Below are 20,308 nucleotides of genomic sequence, written 5' to 3' on the forward strand. Positions count from 1 at the left end.
AGATGTGGGTTATTGGAGGTGAATATCTTCAGCGACCAGCAGAACTTCAGAATAAAATTACCACCAAACTTCAATGGCTATTATTGGTCATTGTGACATGGAATTTACTTGCAGAAACAGCAATAAACCATCCCACTGTCCCACTGTGTGCTCCACTCCAGTCGCCTCCCATCTCCTTCTCTTCCCTTCTTCCCTCAATGCAACTTTGCTGTTCAACTTAACTCCTACCCATGCAAGTGCCTTTTAGTTTAGTTTAGTTTAGTGATACACCGCAGAAAAAGGTTCTTCGGCCCACCGAGCCATGTCAACCAGCGATGCCCATACACTAGCACTATTTTTTCCAACTAGGGCCAATTTACAATCTTTACAGAAGCCAATTAACCTACAAACACGTACCTCTTTGGAGTGTGGGAGGAAACCGGAGCACATGGGGAAAACACACGCGGTCACAGGGAAAACGTACAAACTCTGTACAGACAGCGGCCCAAGTCAGGATCAAACCTAGGTCTGGTGCTGTAAGGCAGCAATTCTATCGCTGTGCCACACTGCCTCCCCAGTAAAGATGACGCGTGAATTAACTTATTAGTAACTCTCTTATATTAATAGTCCTTAGTTTTGGACACTCTTGTGATAGTATCTTCTCCATATCTGGCTGGTCAAATCCTTCGATAATTTTAAAGGCCCACATCAGATGAATAATACACATTATAACAAAGTTCCGGCTCAGAGGAATGTTCATAACCCAAACAGCCAAGTCGGAAGTGTGACTGTAGGGCAATATATTTAAATAAAAACATCGGACGAGTTAGCTGCAGTTAGACGAGGACGTTCAACTCGACCATTCCGATATTGCCATGAAAAATGGAGTTCCTACTAGGCAGAAGATCAGCCAGCAAATCCATCCTGCCTTTCTCCCAGATGCACACTTGTTTGTATTTATGGGCTGTAATAAGTTGTGTGTTTATAACTTATGGAGGCCCTAAATATGTTTATCCAAGACAATATTTGCAGTATGTTCTGATCACCATAAGCATATAATCCCATTCCCTTTGTCCAGGATGCACACTTAACTCTGAGTTCATGTAACAGTGCAGCCTTCAGGAGGTCATCTTCGTCAGTGATGTGTAATCTAGGCCAATCAAACAAGTGCTGATTATTGGTGGTGATTTGGCTGGAGGGTCCAATTCTTCACATCGGTATGATAGTAAGTTAGTGATGTCCATTGTGTAGCCTTGCACTACACTGGCCCTGAACTCTACCTCCGCTGCATTGGCGACTGCATTGGTGCTACCTCCTGCACCCACGCAGAACTCACTGACTTTATCCACTTCACCACTAACTTCCATCCAGCACTCAAATACACCTGGACCATTTCCAACATCTCTACCGTTTCTAGACCTCACCATCTCCATCGCAGGTAACAGACTACTGACTGACACCTACTACAAACCCACTGACTCCCATAGCTATCTGGACTACACTTCTTCCCACCCTGCTTCCTATAAAGACTCTATCCCCTACTCCCAATTCCTCCGTCTACGCCGCATCTGCGCTCAGGATGAGGTGTTCCATACTAGGGCATCGGAGATGTCCTCATTCTTTAGGGATTTATTATAGATGAGGCTCTCACTAGGGTCTCCTCGATATCCCACAGCTCTGCTCTTACTCCCCCTCCCCCTATTCGTAACAAGGACAAAGTTCCCCTTGTCCTCACCTTCCACCCCATCAGCCGTCGCATACAACATATAATCCTCCAACATTTTCGCCACCTCCAACGGGATCCCACTACTGGCCACATCTTCCCATCTCCACCTCTTTCTGATTTCCACACAGACCATTCCCTCCGTAACTCCCTGGTCAATTCGTCACTTCCCACCCAAACCACCCCCTCCCCGGGCACTTTCCCCTGCAACCGCAGGAGTTGCAATACTTATCCCTTAACCTTCCCCCTCGACTCCATCCAAGGACCCTGACAGTCTTTCCACCTCATCTACTGCATCCGCTGTTCCAGGTGTGAACTTCTCTACATCGGCGAGACCAAGCGCTGGCTCAGCGATCAGTTCGCTGAACACCTCGGCTCAGTCCGTCGGAACCAACCTGATCTCCCGGTTGCTCAGCACTTCAACTCCCCCTCCCATTCCCAATCTGACCTTTCTGTCCTGGGCCTCCTCCATTGTCAGAGTGAGGCCCAGCGCAAATTGGAGGAACAGCACCTCATATTTCACTTGGGTAGTTTACACCCCAGCGGTGTGAACATTGACCTCTAATTTCAAATAGCCCTTGCTTTCTCCCTCCTTCCCCTCACCCTTCCCAGTTCTCCTACGTCCTGCCATCTCCGCTCACTTTCAATCTCCCCCCCCCCCCCGACATCTGTCTGAAGAAGGGTCTCGAACCGAAACATTCCTTCTCTCCATAGATGATGCCTCACCCGCTGGGTTACTCCAGCTTTTTGTGTCTACCTTCGATTTTATCCAGGATCTGTAGTTCTTTCTCACACACCTATTATTTTTGTTCTCTTTACCATTAGAATGGATAAGTTGCTCCAGACATTGGCAGAATTTGAACTGTATTTAAAATTCACCAAATGCTGCTAACACTCAGCAGGCCATGAAGTATTATAAGAGAGAGAAACATGGGGTTAGTGTTTCAGGTCTGAAGATTTGTGATGAGGACATGTTCGGCCTGTAATGTTGACTCTGTTTCTCCTACCGCAGATGCTGCCTGACCTGCTGGGGGTTTTCCACAATTTTTGCTCCAGATTTCCAACACCCACAGTTTTCCTTTCATTTTATTTTTTTGTTATTTGGATGCCATTGGTCCCTTTATATAGGGGTGTCTTGATTGTGTTACAGTTTGAGCAACTGCAAGGCCTAGATTGAGAATCCAGAAATACGGATTCCAATCCAACTATAGTAATCGGTGAATCAAAATTCAGTTACACAAACACATCGGAAAGCTAGTGTAGGAAATGGTTACACTAGAAATGATTTACAAGGTTATTAACTATAAAGAAAGTTTAGATATACTGAGTGTTTTATCCGGAATGCTGGAGGCTGAGGGGAAACCTGACAGATGCATTTAAAATGATGAGAGGCATATATAGGGTTGATGGTCAGAACCTTTTTTTCCCAGGGTGGAAATGTCAAATATGTTAAGGTGAAAGGGTCTAAAGTTTAAATGAAATGCGCTGGGCAAGTTTTTTATACAGATGATGGTGGCTGCCTTGAAAGGGGCCAATGGTGGTGGTGGGGGCAGATATGGTAGTGATGTTTAAAAGGCTTTTTGATAGGCATATGGATATGCAGGGAATGAAAGGATATGGATCATGTCCAGGCAGATGAGGTTATTTTATTTTGACAGCATGTTCAGCATAGACGTTGTGGGCTGGAGGGACTGTTGCTGTGCTAGATTGTCCTATGTACCAGATTGTCATACGGTTTAACAGGTTTACTAGTGCCCTTCAGGGAAGGGAGTTGCCATTCTTATCCTGTCTGACTTATGTGTGAAAACAGCAACATGCCAGCTTGCTCGTCAAAGTGACTCAGATGGTCAGGCAGAAAGTGCTGCCTTGTTGGTGGCACCCACCGTCCGTTATAGAAGCAAATTGTCTGGTACTTTTAATGAAATAAGATTTGCTCAAGGCACTTAAAATGAATATGGTCAGATAGGTGGTTAACAGAGAGGTTTCAAAGAATAGAGCGGCACAGTGGAGCAGTGGTAGAGTGGCTGCCTCACAGTGCCAGAGACCTGGGTTCGATCCTGACCAAGGGTGCTGTCTGTATGGAGTTTGTACTTTCTCTCCGTGATCGCGTCAGTTTTCTCCGGGTACACATTCCGAAAGACATGCATGTTTGTAGGTTAGGCAGCATCTATGGAGCGAAGGAAATAGGCAACGTTTTGGGTCGAAACCCTTCTTCAGACTGATGTGAGGGTGGGGGGTGCGGGAAGAAGAAAGGAAGAGGTGGAGCCAGTGGGCTGAGGGAGAGCTGAGAAGGGGAGGATTGCGAACCGAGCGGAGGTGTTCAGCGAAGCGATCGCCAAGCCTACGCTCTGCTCTACTTCGGTGAGACCAAGCGTAGGCTTGGCGATCGCTTCGCCGAACACCTCCGCTCGGTTTGCAATAACCAACCTGATCTCCCGGTGACTCAGCACTTCAACTCCCCCTCCCATTCCGAATCCGACCTTTCAGTCCTGGTCCTCCTCCATGGCCAGAGTGAGGACCACTGTAAATTGGAGGAGCAGCACCTCATATTTCGCTTGGGCAGTTTGCACTCCAGCGGTATGAACATTGACTTCTCAAATTTCAGGTAGTCCCTCCTTTCTCCTCCCATGCTCAGCTCTCCCTCAGCCCACTGGCTCCACCTCTTCCTTTCTTCTTCCCGCCCCCCCCCACCCTCACATCAGTCTGAAGCAGGGTTTCGACCCAAAACGTTGCCTATTTCCTTCGTTCCATAGATGCTGCCTCACCTGCTGAGTTTCTCCAGCATTTTTGTCTACCTTCGATTTTCCAGTGTCTGCAGTTCCTTCTTAAACATGTTTGTAGGTTAATCGGCTTCTGTAAATTGGCCCTAGTGTGTGCAGGATAGAACTAGTGTGAACAGGTAATTGGTTGTCGGCGCAGACTCTGTTGTATCTCCAAAATAAACGATTAAAACAGGGGTTCCCGGCCTTTTTTATCCCATTTACCCCAGGCAACTTTAATAGCACATAACAATGTTATTTCACTTATTTATGAATAACTACCAGTATACCAGAGCCAAACACAGTCAGTCAATGAGAAAAAATATGTATCAATCCAGAATCAACAAATTTACTCCCTGGGTAGGCGAAATTTACCCCAGGTTGGGAACCCTTGGATTAAAAGGGCAAAGGTCAGATTAGGAAATGAGTCCTAGAGCCTGATGCTTGGTAGCTGAAAGCACAGCCTATGGTTCCAATGTGGTGATGATAAAGAGGCCAAGGTTAGAGGAGAGATATAGAGATGGATACAAGGCTACAGGGCCTTTAAAATGACTAAATTTGTAGTTGCCTTCACAGATTACTTCTTCTCCATTACCTCTCCAGAATACCTCATTAGTTCTCTATTAAAATGTTTTAACTGTAAAAAGAAAAGGAACCTCCTCCCAGGTATTATGTAGTGGCAATGTTAAATTGTGCAGCCCATCAATTATAGCAACAGGAAGTAGATAGGATCTGAGATATTTCTTTGTTACATTGAGATATAAATACCAGATCAGCACATGCACTGAATTATTTTTAGGTTGGATGCTTCAGCAGCATTGATATCTGAATTGCCTGATGAATGCTTTAGGTTGCTGGGGAATGGATACTGCACAATCCCATTCCCTTGTAAAATCAGAGATGACATTGGATCAGGACGATAAGGTGTGATGTAAGACCTTTAAAGGGAATCTAAGGGAGGGGGAACTCTTTTCATACAAAAAGTGTTTCGAGTTTGGAAGGCACTGTCTATGAAAATGGTCGAGGTAGATACTCACAACATTCAGGAAGCATATCGACAAGTACTTAAATTACCAAAACATGGATCTAATGTGGGAAATAGGTTCAGTATATATGGGCATAGTGGACGGCATACATATGGTGAACCAAAGGGCCTGTTTCCATGCTGCAAACTCTATGAATCTGCAGGGCATTTCATGTTTCTTCAGTAACTTAAGATAGTCCGCAGGTTTATTGAAATATCATTTTGTAAGAATGTTATCAACATAGCCCTCTTTAACGTATTAATATGCCAATGCAATCATTAGTCTAGCATCAGTTCAGAGGGGGAGGAATTTCAATGAAGTAAAACATCATTAGTGCAGTGATGGCAGCAGAATGTATTTGATTGTGCCCCGTGAGATTTATGCATCTGCTGTTTTCTTTATATTGGGGGCATTTTCTTTGCAGAATATTGCACTCCATCCATGGGAATGTGTCCTTTTTTACAGTGATGTTATTTTGACCTTAAACCCAAATAACAAACCAGACTCCAGGCTCTGAATTAACCTCAGGGCCTAAGTCTACTAAATAGAAATCCTACCCAGCTGCAGTACTCAATGCTGTTGAAACCATTAACTGTGGGTAAACAGAAATGTGACAGATGTTTTTTTATTTACCTCAATGTCGGGAGTATTTTAAAAAGTCTCAGTGCTAATAGTCTGTCAGTACTCTAATCTATTTATTCAAGGGAAACATAATTTACTTCAGAAATTCCCCTGATTTGAAATTTCATACATTAATCTTCTGCTTCCTTTGTAATAAAGTTAATTTTATATTCTCAAAGTAAGCTATTAAAGCACACAAATAATTGTAAATTGCTATTATCAAAGCCCCCACATTTTCTTTGGTACTACGATGCTAATTAGTTTGAAAATATAACAATACAACTATTAAATTTTGTTCTTCAATGTGACATTTTAACGTTATTAATATCTTTACCCAGAACAAAACAAAATGATTACACCATGTTTTTTCATTTCATTGCTCTTTCGAACAAGAGATGTAGTTTTATCTTGGCACAAACTGTGTGCAAAATAGTTTGCAATCTCTGAACTTGCACTAAATGTGTTCCACTTAAACATTTAACTCCCTCCCCTCCCCTCCAAGGCTTGCAGTCTACAACCTCTGGGCATCCCAATGAGCTAATGAAATGCTTCTGAGGTGTTGACACTGTTGTAATGCAAGAAATACAACAGCCAGTTTGCATTGAGCAAACTCCCACAAAATAACGATCGACTTCATGATTCAATGATGGTAGAGAGATAAAGGCTGCTCAGCATCAGGAACCCCTGTGTCAGGCAACCCTCTGTATTCAGCCAAGAGGACTGGCAAGCCATCAAATTAACTAAAAGTCAGAATTATTATGGAAACAAGGAGGCTATTCACTCCATTGAATCCATGACGACCCCCCTCTTTAATAATCCGTTCTGTCTCATTCCCTGCTGTCGCCTTGTAAATTACTTCTATCAAGTCTCTATCTAATTCCCTTTTTTAGAGCCCTGATTTGATTCTATTCCCACTGGCCCTACATGCAGTGAATTCCAGATCTGAATTGCACTTCAGATTTTTTTTGTTGCATATTCTCACTATGAATTTGGCCTGAGGGTCAAAGAGAGATAATGCACAGAGACAGACTCTTTGGCCCACTGAGTCCATGCCAATCATCGACCACCCGGTTACAACCATCCTACACTATTTCCCCTACATTCTCATCAATTCCCTTCAGTTTCTACCTCTCAACTACACCCCAGGGGCAATTTACAGTGGTATATTAGCCTGCCAATCTGCACGTCTTTGGGATGTAGGAGGATTCTGTGACACCCAGAGGAACCCCATGTGGCCACAGGGAGAACATGCTAACTCCACACAGAGAGTGCTGGAGGTCAAGATTGAATCCAGGTCTCTGGTGCTGTGAGGCAGCAGCTCTGCTAGCTTAGGCCACTCGGCCACCCTTCACTGTCTGTCTGTATTGTTTTGTACGACCCCTCTGCAAATGCGAATGGGAATGGCTTCATCATATCTGCTCTGGTTAAACTCACCTTTACCTCATTTAGCTTTATCAAATCAACCCATTATGCAGCACTCTGTCTCAAACATCCTATAGGGTCTTTGCTCTCTCTCGACAGCACAGGGTAGTGTTCACCCAATGTTTTGGACCAAAAGGTACTGATCACCATTTTAACTCTTAAACTGTTGTGAACCACTTTCACAGGAGAAATAACATGAGGCGCTACTCAGCTTATAAAGTTCTTTGACTCTTTATTTATTTCAGAGCGCCATATTATTAATTGCCAAATCAATTATTTTTGCTAATCTCTTCATCAGAGTATGAAGCATTGACAATAAAGATTCCAAGATGCCACCGCTCCCTAGTTTCAGGCAAATGAGGATATTCAGAGCCCAACATCAGCACAGTTGATGTTAAAATGTTTAACTCATATGCATGAGCCCGTTTCCTTTCTTTTCGGAAGGTTTTCAGGTTAAATATCTCATTCCAACAAAAACATTTTGGAAAATGGTAACAAAGAGGTGATTGTATCTAGGTTAGGTGTATTTAAATGTTTAGCACTGCAGGGGGTAGGAAAATTTAAACAGAAAAATGTTTCAGAGCCTTGGAAAAAATGGTAATTAAGGGTGAATAAAGAACAACTCATTGTTATAGAAATCCATCTGGACCAAACAGTGTGTTAACATGTGCACTGCTTAACATTTTAACTGCTGATGAGAAAGGGAGATCCGAAAATGTAATTGTAATAATGATTCATTTGCAAGATCCATTCATTTAATTGAACAACTTAAAATGTCACAGAAGCAGGGCCTAGATTATTTTTTAATCTGCCCTATTTAATGTAGGTGGATGTTTCAGCATAACAGCAATTGCTTTTTTTTTTTACAAAGCTGACGAAAGAATATGTGTAAAGTCTGCACTGGAGATGAAGCATTGTAATGGAAGTGTGTTAAAAGAACCAAGGAGCAGGATGCGCAGTCATAGTACAATGATGTAGAGATAAAGTTCCTTTGGTCTATTATGAACATAGCACCGCACAGACCCCAGAGGTACAGGTTAATAGTTAATACTTGCAAGTATGTATTGTTTTTGTATTAAAGAAGGGTGGTATTTTGAAAGGAATTGGAAAGTTATTTCAAAGGGGAGAAGAGATGAGGTTGGCACTAATTAAAGAGCTTCTACAAAGGGCCAGCAGTGGCTCGAAACTTCTACAAAGGGCCAGCAGTGGCTCCTGTATCATTCTGTGGTTATATAATAGAATCACAGAGTGCAGCAGAGAAACAGGTCCTTTGGCACAACTTGTCCATCCTGACCATGATGCCTAGCCGTACTAATCCCATGCCTGGATTAGACCTGTATTCCTTTGCTCCTTCCCTCTCTGATTATCTGATCACGTGCCTTTAAACTATGTGATTGTTTCTCACTATATCACCTCCTCTGTCAGCTCATTCCATATAATCACAACTCTTTGTGTGAAAAATGTACCCCTCAGATCTTCTTTTAAATGTATCCACTCTCACCTTTAACCAGTCATCTGGTTCTAAATTATCTTATCCTAGGATAAAAGATTATCTACCCTCATAATTTTATAAACCTCTATGAGGTGAACCCTTATTTTCCTATAAGAAATTGTTCTTTGCTCAAAATAGGTGTGACGTATATCATGCACAACGGCCCCACACATTCTATTGCATTTGAATGGCACGAGAAAATGAATCAAATGTTAGTCATTTCAAAATGTTGATTTACTCAAATGCTTTATAAGCAATATAATTTATGTTGGAAAGTTGCTTTTAACGCACTGGAATAAGTGAATCAACATTTTGAAATGACTAATAATTTATTTGTTTTATTCATACTAGTTTTCATTTCTGTAAAATTAGCTTTGCTTACAGGAAGGAGTGAATTAACATTTTGAAATCACTAACCATTGATTCACTTTATCTTACTAGATTCATACCAGTTTTCATCTCTGTAAAATCAGCTTTGCTTGCTGATTGTTGAAAGTCAGGTTGAGATGAATAAATGCTGGCATTGTCAGCAATGCTTATAATGAATAAATAACAAAACTATTTAATTTCATGTCTTATTGTATATCCCACATCTCAGAATGATTTTCATCACTTGCTGGGACTAACATTGAATCACTTAGCAACAGTCCCATCTGTTCTTTCTCCTGATTCTCAGTATGGATGGGTAAATATTAATAGACTCACCGTTACCGTTACAATCACCCATCTATTCCTGTAATGTACATTTTTAGTCAAGGTAATGCTGATATATTGCTGATATTCACCATAGATGATATTCACCAAGCATGCTATCGGGGTGCATCACAGCTTGGTATGGCACTGGCTCTACTTAAGACCACAAGAAATTGTAGACAGGTGTGAACAGTCCATCTCACAGACCACACGTGGGGAAGGGGGGGGGGGGGGGTCTGTGAGATGGCACCCCCCCACCCCCCTCTGACTCCAGCTACACTCCATGCTGCCTTGGGAAAGCAACCAACAAGGACCACTCACATCTTTGTCTTCTCCCCTCTCCCGTCAGGCAAAAGATATATCACCAAATTCAAGAACAGTTTCTTCCCTGCTGTTACCAGTCTCTTGAATTGAGCTCTTGTATGCTCGGGGTGAATCACTCTATCTTGCAATCTATGTGAAAACGGCCCTTGCACCTTTGCAGCTGCATTTTCTCTTTAGCAATAATAATATTTTCTGGACTATGTTTATTTTCTCTTTGGTATTATATGATGAATTCATGATGATATAATTTTTATCGGGATAACACATGAAACTAAATTTTTTAACTGTAAGTCGATACATATGACAATAATAAACAAGGCTTGGGATCATTTGTAATATGGGGTTCAGTCTGTGCCAGTGATACCAGTGGGAGTGGCGGTGAGACACCATCCATTGAAGGCACATACCACCAATCTGTTCCCTCAACTCCCTGGGAGCTTTCTAGGCTGCTGTTCCGTAGTTATATTGGAGAGAGGTCTTGAAGATTGAGAATTGTTATTCCCCAGTGGTAAAGAGGTGAAATGCAGTTGCCCATTACAAATGGGCAACTGCATGCATCTTCTGGGAGGGGAAACCACTCTTGTGACTTTTTTTAAAAGATAACATTTTTTAAACTTTATAACCTTTTGGCTCTTCCTAATGGGCACCTGTAAGTGTGGAATTTATTTGCTAGTAAATAGGCTAACAACCATTTCGTTCAAGAACAAATAGGTATAAGCAATAAATGCTGGCATTGTCGGCAATGCTTAGAATGAATATATAATAAAACTATTTAATTTCATGTCTTATTGTATATCCCACATCTCAGAATGATCTTCATCACTTGGTAGGACTAACGTTGAGTAACTGAGCTCCCATTAATGGTTTGGAATTTTAATAACATTATTTTGCTGTGTCTCTTGGATAATGGTTGAGATCCAAAGTCATGGCCATTCCTTTTTATGCACTTCTTGGCCTGGGGATTACCTTAAGCAATTCATGTTATTTATTCTTAATAGATTATTGAGTTTTCTTAGCATTGTAAGGACCGGACGTTTCATCTTTAAACAGGCTTTGTGTTTTTATTTCAGTTGATCTGATGGCCCTGTTTTTTTTAAGGAGGATTTTGGGCAAGGAATGCATTTGGAATTTCCTATTCCATTTGTGGTAGTTTTCTGCAGACACTACTGCTCAGCAAATCCGTTCATGCTCAATATATTTCATACTGGCGAACTTGAAGATGTTTCTCGGATTCGATTAAAATTGCATCAGATTTGCCAGGAGCGGAACAGCTAGCAGATTGATTTTATTGTGTGAACATTGACAGGGCTTCATGAGCCAGATTGAAAAGTGTGGTAGTTGTTGTGTGAAATGAATGTCAGATGATAGGTATTGATTATGGTGTAATGGCTAAATTACTGGACTAGTAACCTGGACACCTGGGTTCAAATCTCACTGTGGCAGCTTTGAGATTTGTATTCATTAAATAATCTGGAATTTAACAAAGAAATAATCATTAGTAATAACCATAAACCAGTGTAGTTGGGACATGTTGGCCGGTGTGGGCAAGTTGGGCCGAAGGGCCTGTTTCCACACTGTTTCACTCTATGACTCTCTAAGGCTCTATCTATTTCATGAACATCCGGCAGAGAAGGAGGTCGGCTGTACTTATCTAATGTGGTCGATATGTGATCTGGATCCATGTTGTTGGCTCCTGATGTCCAACCAAATAAACTGGCATGTTGCCCTTTGATTATTGACTCAGCAGATGTTCTATGTAAAAATTACAAAGTCTACAATCATAGGCAGAATTGCATTGATATATCCAATGAAGTGAAGATTGACACTGTATGTTCTTTATAAGAACACATTAACTCGTTATAGGTTGAGTCTTTAAACTGTTGCTACAAACTGGCGGTGACAGTGTGACATTGTTTAAAAAAAGCAGGCATGACTCTACGGACCAGTAGAATAAACATAGATGCAGAAAAAAGAGAGTGGCCCCTTATTAAAATTGCACTACAGAAACATTATCTTGTAATTTACAGACAGGATTCTCTTTTTTTTTATAGCATTGTCCAATTTTTTTTCCTTCTGTGCACAGATATAGCATTTCAAACATCTGCAATATCTGGCATTACATTTCAAGTTCAAGTTCAAGTTCAAGTGAGTTTATTGTCATGTCCCTGATAGGACAATGCAATTCTTGCTTTGCTTCAGCACACAGAACATAGTAGGCATTTACTACAAAACAGATCAGTGTGTCCATATACCATAATCTAAATATATACACACATGAATAAATAAACTGAATAAATTTCCAAACTGATTCTACTTTAGAAGGATGAATCCAATCAAATAGCATTCTCCACACTTGGGGTTGATGCTGCAGTTGTATAAGATTTCTGAGACTACTGGTGGAGTGTTGTGGGCAGTTCTAGTCTCTGCACCCAAGGAATTACTTTCGAGGTGGTGAAATAATTAATTTCAGATATGAGAGAGAGTTGTTCTGTGAGCAAGGTGGCCTTTTTCTCATTAGCATCTAAAGGAATGAGAACTGATCTCTTTGCAACAAGATTATAAGAAGGGTTAACACGAGAACTGGATGGGAGAATTGCTAAATGTGTACTATATTAACACCTGTATTTCATTTTCCCTTTCTGAAATTCAACTTGTTTGACTTCAATGCAGCTGAATTTCAAGCTGAATGCAAAGTGCTGATGCTGCCATTTTGCATCTGTACGTCATCAATTGAAGGACAAATTCCTTAGTCTTCGAACAACAGGGTGTAATCTCGAATAAGGAGTTCACCCTTTGGATGAAGGAGAGAAGTTTCTTTATGCAGAAGGTTGCAAATCGTTGGAATTTTCTACCAAAAACACTGCCGAGGTTGAATCCTTAGTAAGTTAAAAATGGTGATTGACTGTTTTTTAATGAAATTCAGTGAAGGGGCATGGAGACTGAGTGGGAGTATGGACTGAAGGTAGGCACTCAGCTTTAATCTTGCTGAATAACGCGCTGTATGCCTGACTCCTACTTGTGTAGGAAAGAACTGCAGATGCTGGTTTAAACCGAAGATAGACACAAAATGCTGGAGTAACTCAGTGGGACAGGCAGCATCTCTGGAGAGAAGGAATGGCTGACGTTTTGGGTCGAGAAGAAGGGTCTTGGCCTGAAACGTCACTTATTCCTTTTCTCCAGAGATGCCGCCTGTCCTGCTGACTCCAGCATTTTGTGTTTATCCTACTCCTACTTGTTATGTTCTTGTAACATGTCCAATACTCATGTGTTTTGATTTTTTTTCAAAATTATTCTATTATTCCACAAAATAAATGTGTTTTTGAAGTAATCATGTATTACTTCCAAGAGAATTTGAACAAAGACATACTTGTGAGATGTGCATATTTACAGAAGGATTAAAAAATAAATAAAATAAAGTATACCCATGATACTTACTCTGGCCAAAGTATTGACATGATAAATGCTCCCTTTACAAGGAACTTAGCCCTCAGTGGAAAATTAGTTTAGGTCACAAAACAGGCTGTAATCTGAACGTTACCTCTCTCAGGCTTGAGAATGTCAGGATTTCCTGAATTTAATGATGTATCTGTTATTGAAAGTTTCATATATTTTTTTTTCATTTCGGAATAATATATTTCGACTGAATTACTCTTGACTTGGGAGTTGTAAAATAGCTCGAGTTTTATATTTAGTTCTGCAGTTCAAACAAATTCCTGAATGTTGAGTATTCGTGCAATAACTATTATGTGTCTGTTTATATTCACTATCAATAGCTTATTGAATGATGTTTCGTTTATTCTTGAAATGTAGGCACAGTTGATATGTGTCCAGCTCAGATAAGGGTGACTGTAAATAACCGTCCGAAATGACTGACAGGGTATTGTCCACCTACCCCTGTTCTATCTTCCATTCTGCAGTCTGCCCGTATCTCCCACTTTAAAATTCCAACACCTCTCAACCCCTGTAACCTCATCCAGTCCTATGACCTTCGAGGATCTGATCGTTCCTCCATTTCCCGCCTCCCAATCCCTGAATCGGATCAATCTGTATTTGGCAAATGTGCCTTTAATTCTGGAATTTCCAGATTTCAGCTCTCAGTCCCTTTAAGAATTGCTGTCAAAACCTTCTTCCCTGAGTGACCTATCGCTCTCCTCTCCTACGATCTGAAAAAAATGGTGTTCGGCTGTTGGACTTGTTCGTGACATTCATTCCTGTTTGCACACTTGTGTATGTAAAATAACGAATCTCACTTTAACTTTAAACAGAACAGTGTATGTGAATGAATGAAATGTTGTTATCACATGTGACATGTCACAGTGAGATTCTTTATTTTGCATGCACAAGTATGCAAAGGGTGGCCACGTATAGGACGCCGACTTAGTTACATAGTATTCCATTTAATCCCCAATGGTCCGCTTTTGTCCCCGGAGGCCCCCCTCCCCCACGCCGGGTTCCCCTTTGTGCAAGTTATTTCTGGTGTTTCTCGGGTACTATTTGAGACATACATGCCATACTGGCAAATACAGACAAGCCCGCGCAAAATTCAAAGCAAGGGATTACTTCCTTGTGCTCTGTCTACGGAACCAAAATTGATAGAGACAGATTAGCAATCTGAAATAGAATGCGTAAAACAGAATCAGGGAGTCAGTATGACAGTGTGGAAACAAGCCCTTTGGCCCACAGTGGACCATATGTGGACCACAGTGGACCATATGTGGACCACAGTGGACCATATGTGGACCACAGTGGACCATATGTGGACCACAGTGGACCATATGTGGACCACAGTGGACCATATGTGGACCACAGTGGACCTTATGTGGACCACAGTGGACCATATGTGGACCACAGTGGACCATATGTGGACCACAGTGGACCATATGTGGACCACAGTGGACCATATGTGGACCACAGTGGACCATATGTGGACCACAGTGGACCATATGTGGACCACAGTGGACCACAGTGGACCATATGTGGACCACAGTGGACTATATGTGGACCACAGTGGACCATATGTGGACCACAGTGGACCACAGTGGACTATATGTGGACCACAGTGGACTATATGTGGACCACAGTGGACCACTATGTGAACCATATAGTGCCCATTTACATTGAACTTGTTGGGCAGTGCGTCATTGCCTTGAAGCTTGCACGGACAAACAGAATCTTAGAGTCATATAAGTCATACAGAATGGCAACAGGCCCTTTGGCCCAAGATGCCCACACTGACCAACATGTCGCATCTACACGAGTCCCACCTGCCTGCATTTGGCACATATCCCTCTAAACTTATCCTATCCATGTATCTGTCTAAATGTTTCTTAAACGTTGCGATAATGCCTGCAAACGTGCGAGAAGAAAGGTCTCGATCCGAAACGTCACCCATTCCTTCTCTCCAGAGATGCTGCCTGTAGGTACTATCTTGCAATCTTAAAGATTTCTAGGCTAAGTTGGGAGGGGGGGGGGGGTGTGATCGCCTTCTGAGCAGGGAATTAAGAAGACTGGATCCAAACTGTCAAGAGTTTAGAAGAATGGGAAGTGATCTCATTGAAATATATAAAACTCTGAAGGTGCCTGGTAGATGCAGGGGCGATATTTCCGCCGGCAAGGATGCTCAGTCACGCCTCACAATAAGAGGTCAGACTTTCATGACATGGATGAGCAGATATTTCCTCACATGTATCTATGTGAAGGTTCAGACACTAAATTTATCCTAGGTTTACTAAGGGAATCAAGGGACGTGAGGTTAATCCAGGGAAATGGTGCGGAGGTAAAAGATCAACAAAAGATCTTTCTTGGAACAGATATAAGGAGATGAATGACATAGTCCTACTTTTATGCATGACAGCCATTGGGAAACTGCAAATAAAGGCTAATCTGAAGGTTCAGGAGAGGGGTGACATGCCTCCACTGCACCCCAGCTTCAGACTGATTTGCTACACATTAGTTTGTTGATAGTCACTAATCAACTATCAAGCGCCCATTTACCTTAAACTTACTATCACACACTATTGTGCATCTAATAGTTTACACGTGCAAATCAGCATTAAAAAATTGCATGAGTGGACCCAATTTCTACACAAACCCTCTGCACGTTGATGAGATTAAATCCAATGCTGAGCATGTATGAGAGAATAGGTTATGTCAACAGAACGATTGCTGCCAGCTTTATTATTTGCTTTGTTCACATCTGACCTCATAATGATCATGTTGCATATTTCGGCATCATAAATAAAATGTCTGCATTCCCATGTGGTATCACTTAGTGGCCACAGGATTCAAGCATGGCTTCTATTTTGTTCTGGAAGGTTTCCAACTTGGTTATTTATGGCATCATCTTGTGAGCACACAATTCTCACATCTTATACACTGCAATCTTCTGGTGATATTTTCCCTCTTCATTGCGTGTGACCTGTGCGGGCGGCTCAATGTCCCAACGAAATTGCAAGGAATTGCTTTATTATGACAAAATGGAATGCTGGAACTATTTTTATGTGAAAGTAATGAACTACCAGTAAAACCTCCTGGTATACTCTGTTCTTGACCTGTGTTGCGGTAGGAATATAATTTTTAATTTACTTTGGCTCAAAGAGCGTTTTGTTTTTATAAAGTGCTGAAAATGACTGCAGGACATCCCATTCGTGGTTAGGGGTTTTTTCTGGCAGAGAACTCACTGGAGCTATAGAGAAGACTAGGCAACTGGCTCAAGCATTGTAAGCTCACGAAAATGGATGACGTGATGAGAACAAGGTAATGATGGTTATGGAAGGATAAATATTGGCTGTTGACACTGGGGAGAATGTCTCTGTGGAATAATACCATGGGATATTTGACCGCCCCCTCCATTTCATGGCAATGGCCGCTGTTTTAACTTCTTTGCCCTAAGTCTTATTTCAAACTGTGAGTAATATCCGTCCTGCCCAGATGTGTTCGGTGACTGCACTGTTTGATATTCCACATTTTGAATATTCCTTGAACTTCCCGTGAGCATCCTTTATCCGTTGTAGAATGAATGAAGTGTTTAATGTGAATTCTAGTAACATGACAAACATACAGTACCTCTGAACAGATGGCGGTGGGGTATTACTGAGATTCATAATAAAACTGGTATTAGCATTGGTTTATTATTGCACAGTGGCGCAACTGGTGTAGCTGCTGCCTCCCAGCGCAGAGACCCAGGTTTGCTCCAGACCTCGAGTCCTGCCTGTGTGGAGTTTGCACGTTCTCCCTGTGACTGAGCGTGTATCCTTCAGGTGCTCCCGTTTCCTTCCACATACCAAAAACATGTGGGTTTGTAGGTTAAATGACCTCCGTAAATTGCCCCCAGTGTGTCAGGTGTGGCTGCAAAAGTGGGTTAACACAAAACTAGTGTGAACAGACGACCGATGGTCAGCAGTGGATTCGGTGGGCTGAAGGGCCTATTACCATGCTGTATCTTGCAATCAATCAGTTGTCACGTACTGGAAAACAGCGAAAAGCTGTCTTGCATGCTACCCAGGCCGATCATACCATACATGTGGACAAGCAACCAAACATTTCAATAGATAGTGAATAAGAGAAAGGAGACAGAATGCAGAAGGTAGTGTTACGGCTGCAGAGAAAGTGCAGATAACAAAAGTGTGAGGTGGGTTGGGAGATTGGGAATAAATCCTTAGCATATGATGGAACCGTTCAAGAGGCTGATATCAATGGGGAAGAAGTTAGTCTTTAATCTGGTAGTATGTGGTTTCAACCCATGGCAGTTTCTGATCGATCGAAGAGGGGAGAAGAGAGAATGGCCAGGATGTGAGTGGCCCTTGATTATGGGAGCTGCTTTGTCAAGTCAGCAGTAAGCGTAGAATCCATGTGGTGTGGTGGAGGGGGGAGGGAGGGAGAGGGGGGAGGGAGGGAGAGGTGGGCGAGAGGCGTGAGGGTGAACAGGGGGGAGAAGGAAGGGATGTGTGGGAGGCTGGCTTGTGTGATGGACTGGACTGCATCCACAATTCTCTCTCATTTCTTACGGTCTGGAATGGAGCAGTGGCCATATTAAGCTGTGGTGCATCCCAATACCCTATGGTGCATCTGTAGAAATTGGTAAGAGTCATTTGAGACATGGATGGCACTGCTGGGAGCCTCGTAGCACCAGAGATCCAGTTTTCAACCTCACCTCAGGTGCTCTCTGTGTGTAGATTGTGCGTTCTCCCTATGACTGCAAGGATTTCTTCCGGGTGCTCTGGTTTTCTTCCACATGCCAAAGACGTGCGGGGTTTTAGGTGAATTATTTCCAGTGTGTATGTCGTGGACAAGAAACAGGGACAACATGGAACTTGTGCAAATGGGTAATCTATGGATGGCATGCACTCGGTGGGCTGAAGGGCCTGTTTCATGACTGTATGTCTAAGCTAAAACTAAACTAAGAATGTCAAATCTTCCTTGTCTTCCAAGAAAGTTGAAGCATTGGTGTGTTGTTTGGTCATAGCATCAATGCGGTTGAACCAGATGAAGTTGCTAGTTGTATTTACACCTAGGAACTTGGCGCTCTCAACCATCTCCATTTCAGGACCAATAATGCCGACTGGAGCGCGTGCTCTTCCCCCGGTCCCTGAAGTCGATGACCAGCTGCTTCCTTTGGATGACCTTGAAGAAGATTCATGCCGTCAGGCTCACTGTCTACTTCCTGTTCTCCGTCTTGTCATTGTTTGAGATCCAGCCCACTGTGGTGGTGGTGGTGTCACCTGGAAACTTGTGGATGAAGATCGAGCAGAATTTGGTTGCAGAGTTGTGTGTGTAGGTAAAGGGCTGAGGAAATGGGGGATGAAATGGGAAAGAGACCATTTATAGGACAATCGATTCAAAGTGCCAGTCCAGATATGTAGCGCCAGTCTGTGTTGTAATGTTCAATGTTCCAAAGATGACTGCAGTAACATAGGTATTAGTTAACATTAATAGCAGGGCTAGATTACACAGACAGAGAAAATAAGCAGCTGAGTGCCTTAGTGATGATCAAAAGCAGACCAAAAGAAGTAACTATTTAGTTCAGTTTGTGCACTGAATAACAGATTGGCATTTTTTAAATAGTATAAAGGTCTCCCTATTTCCTGGCAATGGATCATTGAGTATAGTATTCAAGTTGCCAGAAGTCAGAAATTATCTCCCAAAAAATTGGAGGCTAACACAAGTGAGTTCAAGTACATGTAATGACACGATGAAAATGCAAACAAAGCATTTAATTTTGCCTGTGTTAACTGTTTGCAGTCAGTTTTGTTACTATTTCAATTGCTTTGCCTTTGAACCAGTTGCCCAGCTGACTGTGTGAGATGCAGGGGAGGGAGAGGGCAGTGAAAGGTTAAGGGTGAGAGAGGAAAGGAAGGAGTGGGAGATAAAAGTGGCAATGATGAGTGGATAAAAGAGCAGAATAAGGCTTGCATATTTGAGTTGCTTTATGATGGGTTAGTGGAACGCACTGACACACTTCACTGTGTAAATGGGTGGAACGCACTGGCCTGTTTCCATGTTGTGTCTCTATTTTCAATTGCATCGCTGCATGGCAAATGCATTTCACTGTAGCTTAGTTGGTGCATGTGACGAATAAATTTGAACTTTGAACTTTAAACTAAACTAAACTTGAGCATTGACCCCATTCTCTGCGATTTTTTTGAAGTAGTACCATGGGAGATTTTGCACATCTGAGGAGAGTTGGATGCATTAGTTTAACATATTTTATTTATAATAAAGAAGGAGGCTTTCCCCCCATCAATCCCATGCCAACTCCTAATGGATCAATCTTAAATGCCCTACTACCCCTCACCTTATTTACCCACAGCTTATTCTCTCCCCCTTGCCCATCAACTCATCTTTGATTCTTTGAACAGTGAACAGTTGCATTCATTCTATTTCAGTACATATGATAATAAACCATTGCCAATGTTTTTCATTTAGCTACGCTAAGGGAAAATGTATAGGAGTCAATTTAATTTGGGACATGGAAGGAAGCCAAAGCAGGATTTTTTAGGAGGGTAATCGAGAAGGAGAGACAGCAATGGAAGGAGCCCACGGCACCACACTATACAGGCCGACCCCTACATCTTTGATTCAGTGCCACAAAGACATCGGGCTGTAAAGTAAGAAGATGAGAAACTGCATATCCCCTTAGACCAAGATTACATTTTTCAGAGACGTGGAAATTGCAAAATGGGGTTAAAATGAGGCAACTCTCTGCTGCTGCTGCTGAAGAGGATCTACTGTACTTATGTACAGTATATTAAGATTTAACTGGATTGCATGC

General features: G+C 42.1%; 1 protein-coding gene across 5 annotated transcripts in view; it reads left to right on the top strand.

The window, feature by feature from the left end:
* The window catches only part of znf516 (zinc finger protein 516), a 135,267-nt gene that overhangs the window by 43,849 nt on the left and 71,110 nt on the right, over window positions 1-20,308 (top strand). Inside the window, exons 1-2 of one of the 5 annotated variants that reach the window (XM_033019070.1) lie at window positions 8,555-8,559; window positions 13,558-13,560. The exons of the other annotated variants lie outside the window; for them this stretch is intronic. The gene's annotated coding sequence lies outside the window, so the exon portion shown is untranslated. Of the gene's footprint in view, window positions 1-8,554; window positions 8,560-13,557; window positions 13,561-20,308 lie in introns of those variants that run through there. 5 annotated transcript variants of the gene reach the window in all.

The sequence above is a fragment of the Amblyraja radiata genome, chromosome 4 (assembly GCF_010909765.2).
Source record: "Amblyraja radiata isolate CabotCenter1 chromosome 4, sAmbRad1.1.pri, whole genome shotgun sequence".
NCBI lineage: Eukaryota > Metazoa > Chordata > Chondrichthyes > Rajiformes > Rajidae > Amblyraja > Amblyraja radiata.